The 21,675-nt window shown below is 35.5% G+C and overlaps 1 protein-coding gene across 23 annotated transcripts in view; it reads right to left on the bottom strand.

Annotated features, from left to right (window-relative positions):
* The window catches only part of Adgrg6 (adhesion G protein-coupled receptor G6), a 130,443-nt gene that overhangs the window by 73,582 nt on the left and 35,186 nt on the right, over nt 1–21,675 (bottom strand). The gene's annotated exons all lie outside the window — the stretch shown is intronic.

Genomic DNA, 21,675 nt, shown 5'->3' with positions numbered 1-21,675 from the left:
TAATCAGTCTCGCTTTTTGAGAATTTGAAGTTAGAGACACAGATACTTTCCTCAGAAAATGACATGGTAGCAGCTGCCTTGGCCACAGACAGACAAAGGAAGCTGATAAACTGACAAAGGAAAGGGAAACAGAAAAATATAGTGAACGGAAAGATGAGAGCAAATCAGACCCTTGAGAAACAGACTTTAGTTCCAGATATAACATGTTCAGTCACACCAATGGGAAGAGCTGTTCTTTCTGGCCTTTCCTGCATGCCATGGCAAGAATCCCTATTGTACCTACTGCCATACTACTTCCTTCGCTCCAGCTGTTTCGAGTGGGTTTCTGTTTCTTGCAACCAAGTGTATCTCAGGCCAATGCTCTATGGGGTTCTCCTCTCTCTTCAGCTCTTCACTCTACTCATTCTGAGTGATCTCATCTGAACCAAAGCCTTCGTTTTACCTAAACGCGGATGCCATACATGTGCCATACCCTCTCTTGCAAAGGTCTGCTAGACATCTTCACTTGGATATCCCATGGATGCACCAACCCAAACACCACTCCTCCTACAATTTATACCTTCTTTATAATTGTTAGCTGTGTAAGAGTCATCCAAATTAAGACTCTGAATATCCCTTCTACATCATTTCAAACAGCTTATCATTTATTACACAGTGACTAAATCTTTCCCCTCATGTAATTCCCATGGCCATACAGTTTAAGGTACTCAACTCTTCTCTTGAACAGAAGCCAAGACACAAGTCTCCTTGTCAATACTCTTGTCACCTCTAACTCATTCTCCCCATAGCTACCAGAAAGATCTATCAAAATGCAAATGTAAGTATGAAAGTAATTTTATTTAATTCCAAATTTTCTCAGATCCAGTAAGACAAGGCCCTTTGAAAGACACATACAGCATTGTACATTTGCTCCATTTGTGCTTCGTACATCATCTCTTACCATGATCCTACACCCATTCACTCTATAACTACATCTTAAGCATCTCTGTGCTTGCCATAATGCCAGGTTCTGAGAATATAATCATGTACAAGGAATCATCCCTGATTCTGTGGAATTCATAGATTATTGTAAATGCAGATAGATAATGATAGTACAAAGTGTGCATTGCTCTGATAGAAAAAGTAACTGAGTGCAACAGCCTAGGTTTAAACTTTGTCAAAGTGGTGCTGTGCCTAACAGATGAGAAAGAAGCTGAGACCTAACACCTCTTGGAAGTGACCAAATAGAGGGGTAGGAGGTATAAAAAAGAAGTGTTCTGTAGGCCGTGGGCTAAATAGGGGTGAAAGCTCATGTGAGAGACAATGTGGATTGTTCAAGTAATATTAAGAGTTTAGCTTGACCGAAGTATAGTGTGCAAAGTAGGGAGAAGTAAGAGATAAAGAAGACAAAGGAAGAAGTGACTAGACTTTGCAGGATTCTGCAAGCTATGTCAAAAAATTGAAAAACAATAATAAGTGCAGCAGGGAAAATAAGATCCCTGTAAGAATCATTCTAGCCTAACTCTGAGGATTTGACTGATGACAAGAAGACAAAAGACAGCAAGCTGCGCTGACAGTTTGTTTGTGGGAAAGAATAGCATACAGTGGCAGGGCTGATTAATTCCACAAGGATTGAATTCTTTGAGGCAGAGCCTGACTGTTGATGGGCAATAAAGTGACCGCTTTAGTGTCCATCAAAGACCTGTCTTATTTTGATCTTGTGTGTTATTACCTCTCCAAAAATACTGAGGAAACTAGAAAACAAGCATTCACCTAATGTTCATTTCACTTGAGTATGTCACAGAAAACTCATATAGATTATCTAGGCATTGTCACAGGGAAAAACTGGTTTATGTTGGCATTACTCTGAAAAATACTGGTAAATACTACCAACAGGAGTACAGAATGTCTTAGTTTCATAAGAGTTAATTATAGTTCGAATACTCATGAAGGCAGTGATGTCACTGTTGGCTAAACTGCACATTACTAACTTCTTGGGCACATGAATGTAGCTAATGAGATATCCATATTAGGACTGGACTTGACTCATCTTTAAATGCTCAAATAATGCCACCTTTCAGTTTTATTTTGACTGTGCTGGTGTTTAATAACACAGTTCATTCATTCATGCAACCTCCTGAACCTCTACTTTCATCCATGTTTGGTTTTCTTTTAGATGTCTTTACATATGGTTACCAGAAGGTGGTCAGAATGGGAGGAAGGAATAAAATAAATTTTAAGAGTCAGTGAAGGTTATTGCTTCCTATTTATTCCATGTAATGCGGTGCAGGTGAGGAACCTAAAATTAATAGCTAGAGAAAATTTGGGGTTTACAAACTTACCTTCCCAATAAGTTGGAGAATATATTGGAAGGAGATGGTAGTAGAGGGATAAGTGTACATGTTAGCTCAAATTTTCCAAATGAGCCTTTAATTTGAGGCCATAAAAAAAAAGTCTTCACTCAGGTTTGTGCACATAAATGGAAACAGTTTAAATAGTCAAGGTTTGGCACAAATTATAGATACAACTGGCATGATTTCACGCCTTTATGGAATATATTTTTATGTAAACATCATAGTACTAAGAAATACATGATTTAAAAATTCCACAATATAGTTTTTTTTTAAAAAATAATTTTTTACTAAAACCTTCCATTTTATGAATAAAGAGCACGTTTATATATGCTATTCATCTGTCTCAACTCATTACTGGAATTAAACATTTTTCAAAACATTTATATGTTCATTTTTTTACATAGATTTCAAGTATATTAGCAGAGTATGTATATGGGAGGAATAGACAGATTACACTAATTTTTTTTAACAAACTCTGAAATTTGAACTTTTAAAAGTTTTCTTCATTTCTAACTTACCTCTCTCTAGATGATAAGATCTAGCAGATAAGAATTTTTTATTACTATGGGAAAAAATATTATATGGACCACATGCTCATAAAGCTGAAGCAGAAATCCTCAGCATCTTCTCCAGATCTAAAAGTACCCCTTCCAAAGTAGCTTCTTTAAAATATAAATACACTCACATAAAACATATTGTTATGAAACACAACCACATGAGGAGTCAGAAAAATAAACATAGTAACAGTAATAACTATAACAAAAACTAGCATGTGATGACTGATTACTTTCTGCCAAATTAGAGAGGAAAGACAAAAATCTGTCTTCATGTTAAAATAATCCAAGCTTATGTGGGTATCTGGGCATATTACAAGTCGGATCCCAGAGGCTTCTGGTCCTGCCTCTTCCACTCACCAATCATGTGACATGAAGCTACTCACTAGCCACGGAGTCCTTGGTTTCCACCTTTGAGAAAACACGTCTTTTGGTTCCAAAGTCTAGGCTGGGTGACGGATTTAGGTTCTCACACACAATAGAGCTTCAGTTGTTTCCTTTACTAGAAAGAAGCTTCCAGAAGAGTTATGAAGATATTGGATGCTTCCTGAATGAGAAGAGTATCCTGATATATAGTTCACAAGTTCATAAGCAAGAGGGGCTTTTGCAGTGTCCGTGAGACTCTGCCTGCTTGTGTTCATTTGTCTACTTTGAGGCCATAAGTCTGAGTCCCTAAGGGACAGCCAGTACAGGTTTCATGCAAGTACAACTAATGGTCAGTAAACATCCTGACTTCTGGGTTACATCCCTACTGCTCAAGAAAATTTCCACATCTTGATAACAGTACTTATTGTGCTATTTTGAATATTTCTGGCTTAGAATTATAGAGCAAGCTGTGACAGGTTGTGAAGATTTAGAGTGTGGTTACATTAGGGGAAAAATCACCTTCTTTTTACTTAATATAGCTGCGTTAGTGTGCTCTTGATGCCTACCAGCTTACTTTACAAAGAAAAAAAGTTTATTACTTGTATAAAGTTAATATGCAAGGCTGAATTTTGGTTTGCCACATTATTGCTAAAATGTTTATCCAATTTCAGGTTGCACTGGGCTGGATGAGCCGATGTAGGTGCCAACCTCATACAGGCTCTGGTAGATCGTGTTCATGGGAGCAGCCTTCAAATCCCCTGCATTTCAACTGCGCTTCCTATGCCCGAGGGGCCCTCCACATCAGTCACAGGCTACAGAAAAAACACTTGAAAAAGTTCAGGGAGGTCACGGAACTTTATAATTATAAGTTTTTCCAGGAGAGTATAAAAATCGACTTGCTTACTGTCTTCTTTCAGCCAGTCATATTTTTAAACTTCAGGAAAACGGGAGAGTAACTTGCTCTGTGTGGGGGAGTAAGGTCACACCTGCAGCCGAGCCAAGGGAAGGTCAAGCCACCCAAAGTTGGTGGGCTGGGTGAGCTGCAGGATAAACAGTGCAGCATGGTTCCAATAGGAGGCCCAGGTCTAAAAACAGAAGCTCGTCAGTGTCCCAGAGGTTTGCACTTGTGGCAAACCTCACTGCTGCCAGCCCAGGGAGTGTAGGAGGGCCCAGCTGCGTGCATCTGTCTCATCCCCTATTGGAAGAGCTGACTGATCATTCACCATTTCTGCAAAACTGCCTCTATGCTCCTGATTATCATTTAGGTTTGTGGTGTTACTTGGGAGAAAATGATATGTTATTTTAAACACAGATTCCTTGCATGGTCCCATTTAGAATATCAAGACACCCTCTCGGGAAGTTATTTTATTATATTATGTCAAATATTATCCTGGATCAGGACAAAATAGAACACATTTTAGTCTCCCTATTCTCTGTGACAATAACACTGCTGAGAAGGTAACGTGAGCTCCGGAATTTGCTAAATTATATGTAGAGATTCACCTTCCAGAAAAATTGAAAGGGAAATTTCAAGTAGCGGCAATTTGGAATTCCACTAGAAAGGCAAAGCTTTAGATACATATTTGGTTTCCATAGGGAAAGGCTTTATGCTGGGAAGACCATTTTAGCATTAGTTCTCAAGGAGAAACGATGAGAAGCCATAGATTTTTGGATTTTTTTAAACAAATAAATGAAAACAAATAGAAGATGTTTGGATAACAGACCTTCCTGAAAATTATCTGCTAAGAAAATCTGAGTTGAATATGTACCAAATGAAATCAAAATGATTTTCTTCTCCCTTCAATATTATCAACTGACTTTCAGTTTTTAGGATGAGCAAGATATTATGCACTTCTTTCTGAAGGACTAATGAGGTACAGTTTCTAAGCAAGAAAACTCCTTCCCTCTATGGAAAATAGATTCACCAAACCAAAGTTAATTGAAATTTTATCTCCCTGTAAAATTGTTAATAGTTGACATATATGTGATTTTGCCTGAAGGGAAGAGTTTTAAATTGTGCTAAGTAGTTTCCCCTAACAAAGTCTTTTATGGATATTATTTTATGTTGCTTTAGAAATTTCTACAAAACTAAGTCACTGTTCAAAAGCAAATAAAGAACTTGCAGTTCCATGGTCACTATTTGTCATATACCGAACATAAATTCATGTTTCACACTGAACTTTAAATTCTGGTCAAAGCTCTTGGCCAAAACATAAAAGAAAATGTTGTAAATGGCTGTAGTTAAGAATTAATGTGTAACTGACAAACTGAGGATCACATTTGATCATTAACAATTCAGATACAGCAAAATTCCATTTTACAAAAGATTACGAGAAGTGCAAAATCTTACAGGGCAGCCTATTTTATCATTCCTCTTTGCTATACTCTAACGTTTCCTCACAGGAGAGCTGAAAATTAAACACCTATAGTTCACAGAAGCTATTCTGGAAATGAGCCTAAGTTTCTATTTGACCTGGCTCCTGAACTGTTCCTATTCCAACATCTTCACAGCTGCTTTCAGCATGTAAAGTCTCTGTACACTTGACTGGAAATAGCACATGGCTTAGCCGGAACTTTCTGCACAGTATTTCAGTGAAAGATACTGCTGTCCTCTAAAGCACATTATTCAACAATTAGACTTGGCAGCTGAAGCAAAGGACAAAGGCAGCACTATATCCTCTCTAGTTCTACCAATATGCTTCATGATGTCGTTTTGAGATACAGCCTTTCAATTCAAAGTGTGATTTTTCTGTTCAGATTTTAGTGATGTAGAAGTCATAAAAAGAAGTACATCCTCTTCCCGGGGTACATTTCTTTCAGAAATATAAAATAAAAGGGCCCCCGTTTAAAAGTCTCATAAGTTAGATGAATTTTTTTTAAAAGCATCAATAAAAGCAACTTTAATCTAAATGTGATTGTAATGAAAAAAAAAGTACATAAGTTTTGCTTTTCTTGGTACAACATCCAAGTTTGTCTTTGGTAGATTTTTTTAAAAGGAAAGGATAATTCCAAGGCTTAGCTGATATGATCAGGAATTTTAGGGGAAGGTTGGGAAGGAGACATTATATACTAAGAACATTTGATATAAATCATAATTAAATCATTGCAAGACGGTTGTATCTTTTTATATATGATTAGAATATCATTGTGGTAGTTTAAAATATCGCATTTTCCTCTTGACTTCCTTTGATAACTGGTGGCAAGAAATACAGAGACGTAAAATAAAATGTATTTTAGACATATCTCGGGTGTGAATCATTTGCTGCCTGCTTCCTCTTTCTCTGGGTTGTATCCAATAAAAATGGAGGTAGAGGGAAAAGAAAAAAACAGTTAGTGGTATCTCTACGATGGCCCAATTATCATGAGTTCACACTGGGACACAACATAACACCAGTACACAAAATTACAGATTTCCTTCATCCAGCATACAGAAAGGCTTGGGATTATTTGACGAGGGGTGGGAGGTGGCGGAGATTTGAATTTCTTGAGGTCCACCCTCTAAAATTTAAGACTATTTTCCTTGGCATGTTTCACCCAATTTTATGTGCTTGCTTTCCTTGTCAGATATTTTTCTTGATTAAATACCACAAATTCAAAAAATAAGACAGTCTTTAAAAAGAAAAAAATGGGTGAACTTTTACATGCATATGATGTGTGTGCTTTCTATACGTAGTTTCTCTAGGGTGAGGCTGTACATCAGTTTGGTTTACTTATAAATCTCTAGTGCTTGCCATTATACACAGCATATATCAACCACTCAAATATGCAGAAATAGAAAAAATTCTGAATTTCAGAATATATACATCAATATATGTATATATGTGGTAATTTTTTAAATAATGAAGATTTTGACTTCGTAAAAATAAAAGGTCAATTTGGTTATTACTTCCTCCTGGCTGGTCATGATAAAAGTTTAGCTGAATTCCATTTGAAGTTGATATTCTATTTGATTTCACGTAGTGTGTCTAGCTCACTCTAGCTCATCCAGCGTGTGTGTATAAGGCACACATGACTGATATCAAAGGGGGCGGGCTCCCCTGTGGGGAAGGCAGAACAACATGGCCATGGTGCTCTAACCCTCCCAGCACACGAGGGCCACTGACCTTCCAGTCAGTTGTCCACTTTATGGACTTTCTTCTTCAACCATCTGGACATCTATCAGTCCTAACATTTGGTAGGATATTATACTGCTGCTGGTTGAAACCTATTTCATCTACCTTATGCTTCTCATTTTACAGATGTAGGGGCCAAATGAAGAGACACCAACTGACTTGCACAAAAGGACACTGCTAATTAGAATGAAAATGAGAATCATTTCTGTCTCTCAGTGTTCATCAACATAAGTATTCTCTATTACTTCTACACTTACACTGAATTTAAACACAGAAAATAAGTTTCAGAATGTCTAAAGCATCTTAAGCCTGTACTATTTCCTTTCCATATGCAAATTAATTTATTATACCCACCTGACAAAGAAGGTGATCTTATCATTTTATTGATTAGAAATCAGAGATTTATACACAGCGTTTTCATAAATCATTTTGTTCCTGTAACCTCATCAGTCAAGTCAGGAATCACATCTAATGTGGTTTAGTCAACACTATGCTAAACTTATCACCAGTAGTAGTAGTATTGGTGGTCACAGTATTAATAATAAGAATAAATTCAATCTTCAAATTTAATTTTTTATTTTAATCTAGTACAAGTACATATTAATAAAGAAAATATATAAAGCCCTCCTCTATGAGAAAATACAACAAAATTTCATAACAAAATAATTAGAGATACCATAGCTCAAGTTTTCTTCAGAATCAAAGGATTTGAAGAACCTTAGAGTTTGATAGTATACCTTACCATCTCTCTTACTTTAAGAAGCAGATTTAATCCAGTCTCCAGTTGATGGGCAATTGGGCTGTTTCCATGTTTTAGCTATTGTGGTTTTTTAAATAAAATGGAATACTACTCAGCCATAAAGAATGAGAAATTAGAGGCATTTATAGCTAACGGATGCACATTCAGGTGATACTCTTAAGTGAAATAAATAGGAAACACATGTGCAAATACCGAATAGTTTCTCTGGTGTGAGAAACTGAGTGTAAATAAGGATTAAAATGTACAATAGAGAGCCGGGGATTTAGCTCAGTGGTGCCACTGCCTGCCTCTCAAGCACAAGGTCCTGAGTTTGATCCTCAGTACCAAAAAAAAATGTGTAATAGATAATGTGAAATAGGAAGAAAAGGTGGGAAGGGGAAGTGGAAAGAGTAGGGGAACAGAAAGGGGGGAATAGAATTAATGTGAGAAAATGAAGAAATGGAAACAAAGTGTTTGTAAATAGGGTGGGGTGGAGGGGTTGAAGGGAGGGCAGGAGAATGGGGAAAAAATAAGAATCAAGATATGTTATGTAAAGGTACAAATCTCCAATGATGAATGTCATTATATTGTACATGTAAAATATACCAATAATTTTTTTAAAGAAGCAGATTTATCAAGAGACCAAGAGCTTTTGAATCATCCAGACTAGCCATCTGTATGTGATCTTGAGAAAATTACTCAATCTTTCTAAACCCTTGTTCCTTAGAAAGAGGACAACACCTCCTTTGTTGTGGTTACTGTATGAATTAGTGAGGCCCTACACAGAGTGGCTTATGCAGCAGCTGACACAGTGTAGTCATCTAATTAACAGTGGTAATGTACGATCGCCCTTCAAGACTGTACATACTCTTTCAGCTGCTGGGACTTAGCCAGTGACAGTTCACTTCTGAGTCTTCCTCCAAAAGACTGCTGTTACCTTCAGAGAGATACCTCACCCAGAGTTACACCCTTTCCTGGGACAGCCTCCACCCCCTGACTGATCCAAAGTGGGGGTACAAGACCCAGTCCCCCAGCTCACAGGCAACTGGAAGAGCATTCCAGCCCCACAATTGCTGGAAAAGGTCAAGCCCACTGTGACTGTTACAGCCCAACTGATTCATTTGCCTGATCTATCCTTCCTTCACTACCCCACAGATGTGGGGCCAGGATGAGTCTCTGATAAACCTCCTGTATTCTAATTTCATCTCAGATTCTGCCATTCCAGAAATTTGACCTGCAACATCTGATTATTTCACTGTCTTATACTTGACTGAAGCAATCAAAATAAAGGATGCTCCACAAAGAACTCTCTACTCAAACTTCGGTAACGTAGTGGAACAAAAAGCTGAAGTGAAAGCTAGAAGATGTAGATTCCAGTTCTATTCACTACCTACTGGGTGGGTCACTGGTTTCATATCTCAGCTTTAATGATATAAAGTGTGATAATGTCATAATTTTAGTCAAAGTTTAGTTACCTTCATTTTGGAAGCCTCTTTAGGCCCAATGGTACAGATGTTTGTAACATGGTACAGATGTGTGCATCAGGCCAAGAAAACCTTCCCTATATTCAATATAATCAGTAACTCTGTTTTCATCAAATCCCTATCAATTCATGGGTCAAAGCTTAATAATTTAAATACCAGATGTTTTCATAAGAAATTTGGAAATCCAGAACTTTCTAATCTAAAAAAGTGATAATTCATTAATTCATGCTGGATTAAAAATCAAAGCAAACAGCTAATAAATAAAACTTCCTATACTCCCACGAGAATTTAAAGAAATTTTTAGGAAAACAGTTCTTTTTTCCTATGAAGTCTTAATATCTCCAAAGGAAACTCCATGTTCAAATATTTCTTTTCTCATGAAGCAGAAGTATTCATTTTTGAAGCATAGAAAAGAAATCAGTTACTGAAGTGCACTTTGTATTCACATTGAATGTTTTTAAATGACATTAGGAATGAATGAGGAGGGTTATCATTAAATAATGTAGGGAATGAGAAAACAACATCTTCCTATTACCCTACTACCTTCCTTCACTAATTTAAACATACACCAACATAGGATTCAAGAAAATTTTCATTTACTTTATTTCACTAATTTAAACATATATTGGTCTCTCTGGAAAAATTATCTATCTCATATGTGTTTTAAAATTTTGCCTCCTACATCTGCTTTTTTTAACTTTGATACTGAAGGCAATTATAAAAAGGTGCAGTAGATCACAGTTGAATTTTTCATATTCTTTTTGAAGTATCCTCTGGAGGGTTTGACAAGCACCAATTTAAAAATATACTGTACTAGAACATAAACCTAGCATAGCACTCATGTTTGTTTTTTATTGAATTTCTGGTAAGCGAGTGGTGTGATGATTCTCAAAACCTTAATTCCACCACTCCATTACCATGCAGCTAATGGGCTCAGAAAAATCCAACCACAAAAACATAATCACAGTAGCTCTCTGTAAAGAGGTACCTGAAACCTCCCTGATTACAAAACTTTAATGTTCCCTGTGAAGGTCAAATTCAAAACATATTTATGAAAAATAAACCTTTATGTTTAGATTTTAAATCTGTTGGCCAGAAAAAACATGAGTATTCATCTACTTTATCCAAATAAAAACCCTTGTCAGTACTAGGGAACTATGATGAAGGCATTGGGAACTTGGAAATCTGATTGTTCTTTAAAGTGTCACATTTTTAATTTTTTGCATTGACACTAACAGACATAGCCATCTTAGAAAAAGACTCTTTCTGAGAAGAGTTGACTGTTATCATATTGAATGTGTAGGAATACAGAGTATAGTAAAAGAAAAGCCTAAGAAAAGCTCTAGATCAATACACATCTAGTTACTATTCTGGACCATCAAAACTACAGCAACTGATCCGGAGTTCTTGTGCCATTGTTAAGATCAAGCCTTCCATCAGATGGATACACATGGTTCACTGGGTTGGAAAGGATTAAACACTGGGTGAATCAGGGGATCATGATTCATACTACAATCATTGTTTAGTTTTCTACACTGGTGAGGACATGTACTCTACTCTTCTGGTTCTTCTGACAGATATTACTCATTATATGTCAACAAATTTTCTCTCTTTAGTATAGTTTCCAAGTAGAGAGAGCCTTATCACCATGATGTAAGCAAGATTAAGACTCAAAATATTTAACAGCCTATAACCTGGCCCTTGACCAACCAGAGGAAGTGTGAGCTAGGATGGTAGGCAATTAAAATCAGTTGAATATGAGCTCTAACTACAAGATTTCTGTATCTTCTTTGATTTGTAACTAAATGTTCTTTTTAAACATGTTTTATTAATATAGCTTTGTGATCTATGGTAATGACATTCATCTTAGGGGATGGGCACATACACATATTGCATCTAGATAATTTTATGCCCCCCATTCTTCCCTCTCCCTCCTCCTCCAAATCCCTCTCCTGTCTCCACAGAGTGTCCTCCCCTATTTCTTAACATCTGTTCTGTTTTGCTCTTTCAATTATTTATATTTGGGGGTCTTTCATATTAGAGAAACCATGTGATATTTAACTTTCTGTGTCTGATTTATTTCACTTAATATTATGGTCTCAAGGTCCATCCATTTTCCTACAAATAACTCCACATTTTGGAATAGGTGACAAATTTGAGCATCTTTCTTGCACAGGAGCCAGGCCAATGTTCTCTGCGACACTTCTATTTTAGTATATGTGCTGCCAAAGGGAGTTTTTAAACTTCACTTACTTGTTCAACTTCTCTCTTCCTTCTTAAACTGGAGGTCCATGAGCACAGGGACCACGTCTCATTTCGTACTGTATAGTCAAAGATAATGCCTAGTAGAAAGCATGGCCCTGGCCCTGAGAATTCATAAACAAATGAATAATACACAAACAGACAAACAAAGAAAGTGAAATACTTTAGATGATTCTACCTTTAACAGATGTCTCCACTTCCACAGCAGGCTTTATATCAAGTTTCCAATTCACCCCCATAAGAAAACAGCCTTCAGTAAAGTCTCTTGGAAAGGTTTTTCATCCTACCTCATCCTGATCCAGCCCAGCAGACACAATGGAGGTTTCCTCTGATCACACACGATGTGCAGGGGGATTACTAATAACAAAACTGACTTAGAACAACATCCCCCAAATCAAAAGCATCTTCTGATATGTCTTCCTAAAACACAACTTTCTTTATGTGAGTACAGAATTAAAACATAACAACTAATTCACTGGATTAATGTAATGAGCCAATTTTGCTGCAAATTAAACCATGGTTAGTAGGTACAAGTTTGATAATTGAGACCGTGAACTTTAACCATGCAAAGAAGGAAACAAAGTTTTCATTTTTTAGTTTGGTATACTTTCACCTCAGACTATTAGCCATGCTGCCACTGGGAAATGCATTTTTAGTTGATGAAATGATTTAATTATAAATTTACATGAACCATAAAATAAACCATCTTGGAGAGTACATTCAGAACATGCTGTTGGAGGGAGGGCCTAATATTTATGATATTCTGCTGCCTTCCCTTGTGTATGTCAGAAACACCCACTAAAAATTCATGAATTTAACTGATATGTAAACCAGAAAGGCTATTTTTGAATCAAACATAGTTGAACATGATGTGAAAAGAACTTCTACACCAAAAGGCAAGACTCTTAATATAGTGTTTAACTTTATATTTACAAACGAAACTTTGATTCAGTATTTTTACTATATATACAATATTTGTAGTGATCAGCCAACAAATGTAAGCATAACAGCCTTCAGTATGATTGCCAAAGATACAAAGATATTATTTTCAAGTTTCTTACATTTTCCCTTATGCTACTGCCTAATTGAAAATGAAAGAAAGATCAGACGATTATATTTTGCTATTAAAAATACTATTAAATCATCAATGAATCTCTAGCCCTTTTACTTTTTTGTTAATCTTTTAAAAACTTCAGTCATACAAAACCTTCAAATCCAAAATGAATATTCTTTCAGTTTCTTGTGACCTTCATAATCAACAATATTTTACGATTCAATTGTTGAATGACCCATTATTCTAGTCTTTATCAGGCAGACTGAAATTCCTGTTCTTCTGATCCCCAACTCACTCTTTGTATGTTCCAGCCTTGGGTGTTTGGAATTATTTGAAGTGGCGGCAGAATATGTTCATTTCCTAGTGGTCCCAATATCTAAAGAGATTTTCAAATATCCCTGCAGTCATCAATCTATTATATTCTAAAGGTAACTTGGCAACTAGGATTCTAGACTCATATTGAGCATTACCGTGTTAAAAATGTTACCAGTAGTATGTGTACCTGTGTTTGTATCTTTTTTATGTATTCCTTCCATAAACTCTTATCTTCCAATTATGTCATCAAACAGAATGGAAGCAGAAGCTTGTTCTTCATGCTTTTGAGGCAGGCAGTTAGTTTTAAAATTTTTCAGAGGAGGAAGTATATGTTAATACATCATGTAGTATCAGATGTGTGATGAAAACATCATTTAACCAGTTCATTGAAAGTTATTTTAGGACTTCCTGGCCTCAGAAATTTCACTCCATATGCCCTGGTAATTAGAGGCCTCTCAATATTTTTCAACATAGTTTTTGTTAAAATATGTCTATAAGCAATTGTCAAATTAATTTTGAACATATTCAAAGGATCTGTCATGTCACACTTTTATTTATGTACAGTTAAAACATAGTAGGCATAACCTAGAATAGCTCTGTGATGTGCTAAAGCTTATGAAATAATCAGTGTATATTAACAAAGCATTTATTTTGACTACAAAAATTTCTTTTGATCATAAAATTACAGTATGAAGAAAAATTTATACTAATTAACATTAGGCAGGGTTTTCCCGATAATTATTTATTTTATAATATCAAGCTCATATAATATTTTTATCATTAATACTTTGGAAACAAAACAATCATGGATTTTTTTGCACATTTCAGAGAAACAAATCTAGAATATTAGCTCATGCATTAGCATGTGAGTTGGATCTTTCTGGCTTCTCTTTTCTTTCAGTCTTCCAATGGAAAGAAAATTCAGTGGAAACTGTACTGCTCAAAGGAATATCTTTCATGTATTTAATTCAGCATTTAGATAAATCTTCAGAAACAGGAATTCAGTATTGTAACCTACAAGCACTAACAAATAAATATTATGAATACCATGAGTTATACATAGTATTTTACTTACTGTTTCAATGCAGGCTCATATATATGATTCATATATATATGAATATGAGTCAGAGACAGAGAGACAGAGAGAATGCCTCCTTTCTTGAGACAATTTTTTAAAGTCTTGATTTTTTTGTGCCATATTAAAATAAGTGAACTGCACATTTTCACAATTTTGGATTTGGTTCGTCTCAAACTTATGATGACTTAATGTTATCAGTCTTGAAAACTAAATGTATTTTATAATTTTGATTGACTCATGTACTCCTTTTTAGTGGTAACTGAAATATTGATACTACTTTTTTGCTCTAATTTAAAATATAAAATTTTAAAAGCTTGTACTTTACAATCTCAAGAAGAACCTGAATTTGTATATAATAAATTAATATTTATATATATCTCCAAATACTATTTATCTTTTCATCTTTCACAGAACAGAACAATTATACTAAATGAAATCCTGATAAAAGACATAATTTAAAATAAAGAACGAGTTTTTTGTTAAAGACTATATTCCTGTGCATTTTATTAAATTAAATATGATTTGCTTTTATAAATGTTATTGTAAAAAGAATTTATTATTGATTTGCTTAAAGACAGTTTACCATTTTCCACTGCTGAATTTTTTTAAAAACTATGTTATTTTCTTTCTTCGAAGTGCTTTTTGACCTCAAGTAACCACATAAATTTAGGTTTTTCATGAACACAAGGGTACTTATTCAGATAACATTAAAATTATTAAGTAAACAAAAATAGGAAAAGGAAGAAATATATTTGATATATTTGTCAAAAACATATACTTCACTTTGCAGAGAATAAAAATATGTTTTAATAAATTTATATTTCTTACCCAGTTTAATAAGAATCTAGTCATGTATGTCTGAAATTCATGTTGGTATAAAAAGTAATGGTAACATGAGTAAGTCAGAAGAGAAATTCAGCTATATTCTTAGCAGAGATCTAGTTATCCAAATATATTTCAAAATAAAAACATTTCCATTATTTTCCTCCTTTAATTAGCTGAATAGATATTTACTCCTGATGACATTTATGCTAGATGATTACTAATGAAACTGATTTTGTTTACTTTTGACTGTGATTGGGAATGTTACATAGTTCTCATAATCTTAAAAAATTTCTTAGGAGGTCTGCAAAATTAAAAAAGAATCACAAGAGAGCAATGGCATGAACATTGCTGTTAGCCTTGGTCTATAGTATTTTGATTTTGATAAAACAGAATTGAAACAGCAAGTTAATTATGAAAACTTGTATATTTAGATAGTATAACATCAGTAAGAATGCTCAGAAAATTTAAAGTTCTGTAACTTTTTTAAGGTTAATGATAGAGATCATATCTCCTAAAATTCTTTTTAACAGAACATACTATGTTTGTGGGAACAGAAAAATACCATTTAACTTTTCCTTGATTGTTGACGATATTAAAATTGCCCATTTGAGTAATAATCATCACTGCATCATATGTCTGTATCGGGAAAACATCATGTATCTCCTCTGGAGTTTGATTTTTTGGAATAAATCCCTGAGATAAACTTAATTTCTTATGTTTTTCCCCTCAACCATTTTCTCCAGCCTCTGGAGAATTTTTTTCCATTCACTTTTAGTGTTCCTGTTTTCACTTGCTACATCTCTCCAATACTCGCTCTGCCCTGCTTGCCCTCCATTCCATTCCCTTCCTTCTTTGCACAGGAGTCCTCTTACCAGCGACTACATAGCTTGGTGAGTCACCAAAAACCACAACTGCGCACATCTTAGGGGGTGAAATGCACTGAAAGTGTGTTTCCCAGATTAATCCTGACAGGTTAGCCTTCCAGGCACGGAACTCATTCCAGATTTCCCTTTTCACATTTATTATACAAAACGATGGGAGGGGACATTCTAATAAGAAAAGGTTCAGATGGATCTAGTTTTCTTCTTGTTATTCACTGGTAAAAATATTCATAAAATGAAAGAGTTTTACTTGGAATAGATTTAGAAAGCATATGGTCCATATATTTTAATTTAGAAAGGGTGGAGGATGCAATTTGTGCACAATGACACAGATAATGCCATAACTGTGATCAGAGTCTGGCTTGCCAATTAGCTCTCCATTCATGAAAATATTTCTACATAAGCAACAAACCAAGATCATTATTTCCCACATTATTCAGTTTGTTCAATATATTAGATAACCCACTGAGGCAGGAGCTACTTATAACCCACTGAACAGTTAATAAATCTGAGGTGTGCAGAGAATTAAGTAGCTTTCAAGCTATAAAGAATGGAAGTGGAGGAAGAGGCACCCAAACTCAGGGAGTTCAGTTCCAGAACCTCCTTTCTTAACACCTTCACTACTCTGAGGTGCAGAAGTCTATTTTGGCTATGTAATTTTCCATTTTGAAGACAAGTTTTATTCTCAATATCCGTTAACAAGACGCTTACCCTCTTATCACATTCCCTTTGGATATTTTTAAAGATATTTTTCCAGATGGCTTTGTGAAACAATCCCTTCCCCTGAATTTTATGAGACTACTGATTTCTGAACGTATTAGAAATGTTACAATCTAAGTAATCCTGCAACGTCATGAAGTCCAAGATCAGAGGTAGCAGGGCAGTGCTTCATTCATTTAACTATGAGACTGTTCTCAGAGACCTTAGTAATAACAGAAACATATACTGCAGATTTCACATAAATTCTGAAAGCTTGTAAAACTCAGCTGAGGTTCAACGATTTCACTAATTAAGAGTTGAAAATTTCTCTGATTTTACTTGGAATGGTGTAGGAAGGGCAAGGATCTCTCTCTCTCTCTCTCTCTCTCTCTCTCTCTCTCTCTCTCTCTCTCTGTACTCAAAGGGTTTCAGGGAATAGAGAGATACAGAGAAGGGAAACCTCTTTATCTTTCCAATTCATTCTTTACTGCAATATAAGCACATATTTGATTTTTTTCTTAGCACATCCAAATCTTTGTTAAAACATATTTGCACGATGTACATATGTAGCCTTAATACTCTGTGACCAGAGTGACACATACATACCTATCTGAGCACTTACTCTTACAAGCAGTCTTATCACAATATCCTATATTAAATTAAATGCACACACTGGAAATTGAATAAACACAAGGTTATTCTTGACCAGGAAATCTTGTGTTTAATAATTCATAAACATTTGGCAATATGTAAATTGCTATAAATGGGAATTTATTCTTGGTAATACATCTGCCTTCATGTTGTCCTCCTTGCAAAATAACTTACAGTTGTTGGTACATCAGCATCCCAGCATTTGTTAATCTAACTCCCATTCTAATATTCCTCTTTCTACAGATGTGAAGTTATTTATGAGGGACAGGCTGGTCCCACTATGTACATAAGTGAATGTTAGGATGCAATATTCTTCATCAATAAGAGAAAACAAGAAGGAACTTATTAAACAAGGGTAGCCTAGCACTACCTAACTCTACATCTATTATTTGAAAGCTTTTCTATTTGTGGATCAGAGGCCTGAATTTTCAAAGCTAACCACACCTGCAATACACATGCCTAACAACAGAACACAGGAGGAAATACTTATTCTATTATGCTGAAGAGCAATGCACTAGAATAAAAGAAAAAAAAAATCACCTGGCTTCTAAAGTTTCTGTGATGTAAGGCGATTCCAAAACAACTACCTGGCATTAAATGCAGACAGTTGCAATGAAAAGATTAAGTGAATAATTCCACAGTGGTTTTTATCCTGTATTTCTTGCAAAACACATAATAATCCTTGAAGTCAAAACATTCTGGAAGTCCAGATAATCCTGAAAGAAGCCTGTTCTTCATGCCAAGTGTGACAGAACATGCATAGCCATTATTACCACAAAAAGATCATGCTTTTCAATGTACATTGTTACTAACATCTAAGAACAAATCTGAGTGCTGGAGCAAACGTGAACTAGAAGAAAAGAAATGGCCAGAATTTCAATACTCCTTCTTGGCACTGAGAGAGAAGGGAGAGGTTCCAATTTTAGTGTGGTTTCTGAAAAGCTCTGAGATCAACCCTGATTGAAGCATGCTTGATAGTCTAAATCAAATTCTTTATTTCAATGCCTCATGCCAACTTTTACTGTTTCCTGGTCTGCAACTGCTCTAGAGGCATTCACATTGTTGTCAGGCTCCTGAAGCCAACAGTCAGTCAATAGGAGACACAGGATTTTCTGCCTGGCCAATCACTTCTTTGCCTTGAGTGGTCTATTAAACTTTGGGAACTGATTATGAAATCTAATGCAGAGAACATCAGATTCTAACAAGAGACCCTGACTAAGAAATGTGAAGAATACTATTAATGTACATAAATTGCTATCTAAGATTTATACTACAGCTGGCTAAGGGAGGTTAAAAATTAATAACTATCCAGGCGCCGGGGATTTAGCTCAGTGGTGCCGCCACCTGCCTCGCAAGCATAAGGTCCTGAGTTTGATCTCTGGTACCAAAATAAATAAATGAATAAATAAATAAATAAATAATATCCAGGATGTGAAGATTTGAGAATATAGAGATGAAAATTTACTATATTAATTTAGGGAATTAATAGAGTGTCAATGATTTCCAGTGAAATGCAGAATGTTAGCAGGGAGGTAAGAAAAAATGTGACAAAGTTTGGAACAATTAGCTATTGAAAGAAAAATAAATTTGTAATTTGACTGTTTCCAAGTTTGTGTGCGGAGGGTGGGAGTTGAGGCGGTGAATGGATGTATATATACAGATAGATATAGACGGATAGATAGTATTACTTCATGAGAGAACATAATTTAAAACGATTCAATTACATAACTGATGAAAGTGAAAGTTATAACCTACTGAACTTCTTTTAGATTATAACAGGATTATAAATTATAAATGTAATGATATAACTACATTATTACTATTTATGAAATGGTACTTACCTTAGTAAAATTTTTGCTGATGACTATCAAAATGTTATCAAGAAAAATGAAGTTGGTCATATTTATAGTTTTATGTCTAAAATCAATTTGATATATCAATGTAATGCTATTAGCTGTCATTTAAACATCAACTATTTGTTGTGTTGAATTTTATGGAATATAATATTCTTAATTATTTTATTTTATTATTATATTATTTTATTTTAGTTATGTTTTTGTGGACAGGAGCTTAAATCCAGTGCTTAGACAGTGAACTATACCTCTGGTCCCTCTTTAAAAAAATTTTTTGAGACAGGGTCACTAAATTGCCCAAACTGGGCTCAAACTTTGCATTCTCATTCCTCAGTCTCCCAGAGTGCTGAGATTACAGGCATACACCACCATGCCCAGCTAGAACTTCCATTTAAAAAGAAACTATTGAACTACAACCAAAGAAATTACCTGTTCTCAAAGAATTAACTTTAAAATCATTAAAATCAAAGGCATATTCTTCATTTAATTATCACTATCAAAGCTAAAGGGCATAATAAATATTTTTATCATGACATTTGTTCATTTTTATCATAACCATATTTACTTACTTTTTTTTTTGGTACCGGGGATCAAACTCGACTTTGAGCTTGCAAGGCCGGCAGCGGAACCACTGAGCTAAATGCCTGGCCATCACCATAAGTATACTTAAAGGTAGTGTCAATAGGTATATAAAATGATCAGATGTTAACTACTCACTAACAGCATTCATTTCATACATGTCCATATGGGTCCCTGTGGGAACTCATTCTTCCTTATCAAGATTAGGAGAGTTGGGAAATAAAAAAAGTTTGGAGGTTACAATATTACTGTGATTCCTGATAGAGCTGGATTTAGAAAGTAAACTGCAAAGCCAAGTTTATGGACGTACACTCACAGCAATCAACACTTGAAACAACTCCCCTCCCACCACCTATCCACCAACATCTGGGGATGAACCTGTAGAAATGCACAGAAATGCATAAGGCCTCTTCCTTCAAGTAGGCAGTGGCCCCCCCACAAAGGAGAGCAGAGCCAGGCTGGGTAGCCCCAATAGTGCTTTCTGTAAGTGAACAGACATTTAAACTCCCCAGGAATAAAGTGAGCCTGAAGTTGCCTTCACAATGAAGAATGATCAGAAGAAAAAGAAGTTTCCCCATAAAATACCAAGTTGCCATTTTTCTGATATGTTTAGTTTCAAGTTTGAATCACTGCATTCAACAGTGCACACACTTTCATTACATCTTTCACAAAAACACTCTACAGAAGACTTAAAATGAACTCCAAACAATTGTTTTAGTTATAACTTCCAAAAGGTAGAAAATAAAATTCTTCTTAAACTCTGACAACACCTATTGGCAGTAGGAATGCTTTGTTCACCCTGTGTGTTCGGTAACACACAGTCCTAAACTCGAAGTGAGTGCCAGATGATGTGAAATTCTTGGCACAGAATAGTATAATAAAATGCTAGCATGTTATTCTAACGAATGCTAATGCAGGAAATTTCAAGGATGAAAACTGGATTGGGTGCTCACTGAAATTTATTCAGCAAGAGACAACAATGCACCTGTCAAGCACCTTGTGGTGGAATGGACTCCGCATCGCAGATGTGTTAAGTGGCACCCACCTGACCAGCTCGGGTTGAGCTCCTCTACAGCAGTCTTGTTACCTCCAAGATAAGCGAATGGGGAGGCTGGGGTTTAAAACAATCTCCCCCAGGGCCTGTTCTTGGCTCAATTCTTATATCCATCTGAGCCGAGCACTTAAAAGATCTCTTACAAGCTCAGTTGTTTATCTGTATAGGGACAGTAATCACATTCCTCTAAGGAGGTTATCATAAGGCAATAGATTGCATTGTGTATGTATTTAATTATATATACATCATAATTTTATCAAACGACGTAATATATATGTAATATGTGATTATATGTTGTACGTGGTAGCTGTTAATTCATAGTAGTGGAATCATTGAATTTGAATACCAGTAGCACATGTTATAGTTACCACTACTGAATAGACTATTTGGACCAAGGACCACAGTTATTTTCATAATCCAGACACTAAACCATAAAGAAACAAATCTTTAAGTACTACCCAAGTATGGTCTTATCTGTATACACGGTGAAACCAGTTGGATCAGGGTTTTTGTCCTTTCTGCACTTCTATTTAGTCAAAGGTCAATCTTAAAACAAGGACAGTGCACAATATCAAGGCATTCCAGAGAGGACTAGAAGCTCCACGTTAGTATGTATTAATCGTCTAGTCTTCCACAAGAAAGAAAATTAACAGTAACATTGCGCTCCAAAGGAACTTCCTCCAGAATTACAGGCTCAGCCTCACTTAAGTCCTTATCCCTGAGAGGTGTGAGCTGCCGTAAGGGGAAAGCACTGTGAAAGTGGCACAAGAGAAGGGACACAGGGACAGAGGGGCAGAAGTTTGACTGTTTGAGCATTTTGTTGCTATTTGTGCTTG

Source organism: Heterocephalus glaber, unplaced genomic scaffold (genome assembly GCF_053883595.1).
Source record: "Heterocephalus glaber isolate CG9 unplaced genomic scaffold, H.glaber_assembly_v1.0 deba00001550, whole genome shotgun sequence".
Lineage (NCBI taxonomy): Eukaryota > Metazoa > Chordata > Mammalia > Rodentia > Bathyergidae > Heterocephalus > Heterocephalus glaber.
The sequence above is the reverse complement of the archived record's forward strand: the minus strand, read 5'-3'. Positions and strand labels throughout refer to the sequence as shown.